Source organism: Engraulis encrasicolus, chromosome 9, assembly GCF_034702125.1.
Source record: "Engraulis encrasicolus isolate BLACKSEA-1 chromosome 9, IST_EnEncr_1.0, whole genome shotgun sequence".
Classification (NCBI taxonomy): domain Eukaryota; kingdom Metazoa; phylum Chordata; class Actinopteri; order Clupeiformes; family Engraulidae; genus Engraulis; species Engraulis encrasicolus.
The window spans coordinates 53807500-53810561 of record NC_085865.1 but is presented as its reverse complement, the minus strand read 5'-3'; positions in this window follow the sequence as shown (position 1 = coordinate 53810561).

Below are 3062 nucleotides of genomic sequence, written 5' to 3'. Positions count from 1 at the left end.
ACCTGGCTCTGCCATATACGGTTCATGGGGACCCAAGATCGAGTCTGACCTAGGTCATTTCCCAGCTCTCCCCTCATCTCTCTCTCCCCTCCACTTCCCTATCACATCTTCATTATCCTGTCATGATAAGGGCAGGAAAAGCCCCCCAAAAAACGTTTTTCAAAAAAAGTCTCTGTCTGTGGACGGGATCTTTGAAATCTTGGTGCGAAAGCCAGGCTACACTGGCTTACGCTTTTACTTTATCACCTTTTGGCAAAAAAGATTAATGCAGAAACATAATTAGGCTTCCTCCACCACTGGAAGTACCCATCTGGGTGGCTATACCTGGGCCTGTGTAATGAGTCTGTGGGGCTAGAGAGGGGCTGACAGGGGGTCTTTGTTGCCAGGGACGCTGACAGCTTTGGATGGGCCCGGAACAATGCCACGTAGAAGCCCCCCACCAGATACAGTACATACAATGTCCTGGGGACCTAATGCTGCCATTACCTTAGCCAACAACAGTGAAACAAACAAGGGAAATGTGCCCAGACCAAAGCCACCCCTAACTCTAACCTGTCACAGGCTGTTGTAGAGCACGAGTTAACATGCAAAGTCGTGATGCACATGCACGATAGACGCTTCAAATCGGCGTGTTATTCATACAGTGTCATGATGCCATGTCGCCCGGGACCACGGACCCCTTTGTCCCCTTCCTGTCGACTCCCCTTGCTGTGGGGTCTGTGGGGTATGACAGGGGGTGTCACAGTGATGCAGTGCATCCTCTCTGGGCCTGTGCATGGCTAATCACCCGGGGTCCATCAGGTGGGGCTTAAAATAGTGCACAGGGAAATGAGACCCGATGAGGAATGGAATTACTTATTGTCTCGCCGGAAGCTGGATTTAGAAATCTGCCGACAGAGAATCTCTGAGTAGAGCCCCAGCCACATCCATACTGTAAGTAGGCCTATATAGGCTAAGTGGTATGCAATGAGATTACATTATAACTGGAGAGCAACATTCTATTCTTCTCAGTTCAACGATTTCGAAGCATTTTCGACAGCTATTCTTCAAACAGAAACTTGGAATAGGCTATGTTCTGATTGCTTCTAATATACAATTGATGGTGTACAAAATTGGTCCTGTGTTTGATGTTGACACTTCGTCTCTCCCTCTCTCTCTATCTCTCTCTCTTCTCTATATCACTCAGACTCTCTTTCTCTGTCTGTCTGTCTGTCTGTCTGTCTGTCTGTCTGTCTGTCTGTCTGTCTGTCTCTCTCTCTTCTCTATATATCACTCTCTGTCTCTAGGATAACTGGCGTACACAAATGGTCCTATCTCTGCTGTTGACACTCTGTCACTGTCTCTCTCCCTCCCTGTACGTCTGTCTGTCTCTCTCTCAGACAGACAGACAGACAGACATACAGACAGACAGGCCACTCAAGATGAGTTGTCAACCTATCCATCCATTCCTGAGGGCTGTCTGGCTCTGGCCCGGGCTCACCCCAGATGCATTAGCGATGATTGGCCTGGGCCTTGGCAACACATGTCATGACAGTCGGGAGATAGACGGCACAGAAAGCATGGCCATTTAATACTTAAAACTAAAGACAGACATCAAGCCACTCTCTATCTCTTTCGCTCTCTCGCTCTCTCGCTTTCTCTCACTCTCACTTTTTCTCTTGCTCTCATTCTGGCTCTCTCTCTCTCTCATGTATTAGAGAGAGAGAAAGCAAAGGAGACATAATCTCCATTGCTTTCTCTCTCTCTCTAATACACATATTTGCTTTCCTTCTTTCTGTATATTTCTTCACTCTCTTACACCCATCCATGCTCATCTTTTCATGTATACCATTCCTTCCCTCACCCCCCTCTCTCTCTCTTACCCTCCTCATCACCTCTGCGACATGAGTCAGACGATATCTTTGTTTTTGTCTGCTCTCCTCTGCTCTTTCTCTCTCCTCGTCCCCTAACGTCTCCTTGTCGTGCTCTTCTCCCCCGCCGTCTCCTCGTGTCCTTGGTCCCTTCCCTTTTTTTAAAAGCCACTGAAACGCCGTGACAATTACATCCATTGACTTTGGCAGTTGCCATGGTAACGTGTATAGCGCCGGCGAGTGTGTTTGAACTTGGGTGAGTGTTTTGTTTTGTGTGCGGCTATGCTGTGCAGAACGGGAGTGTGTGATCGTACGAGTGTCAAAGAGGGAGGACAAAAAGACAAATAAAGGGGTCATGGCTGACTCGCACTTTGTCAACTTCTCTCCGTCCTTCTCTCTCATTCCCTCTCTTGCTCTCTCTCTCTCTCTCTCTCTCTCTCTCTCTCTGTCTCTTCTCTCTCTTTCTTTTTCTCTCTCTGCCTGTTGCTCTCTCCCATACTTGCTGTCTCTCTCCAGTCTGTGTGTATGAGTATGTGTGGGCTGGCTGTGGGTGTGTAGGTGGAGGTGGAGGTGGATGTTATGGGAGCAAGCATGGGCTTCATTAATCAATAGGTCAGCATCAACACAAAAGACAAAATAAGGCTTTTTGTCTACGGTAATGAAGGTCGATTAGTGAACAAAATAGGCCTTTATCTCTTCCACGCACACACATATTGTTTTTGTTGTTAAAAAAGATGGAAAGAGAAGAAGAAAAAAGGAGTCACACACACGTACGCATGGACACACACACACACACACACACACACACACACACACACACACACACACACACACACACACACAGTCATGGGTGAGCGGTTAGGGCGTCAGACTTGCATCCCAGAGGTTGCAGGTTCGACTCCCGACCCGCCAGGTTGGTGGGGGGAGTAATCAACCAGTGCTCTCCCCCATCCTCCTCCATGACTGAGGTACCCTGAGCATGGTACCGTCCCACCGCACTGCTCCCCATGGGGCGCCACTGAGGGCTGCCCCCTTGCACGGGTGAGGCATAAATTCAATTTCGTTGTGTGCAGTGTGCAGTGTTCACTTGTGTGCTGTGGAGTGCTGTGTCACAATGACAATGGGAGTTGGAGTTTCCCAATGGGCTTTCAACACACACTCATATGCACGAGCACACACACACACTCATATGCGCATGCGCGCGCACACACA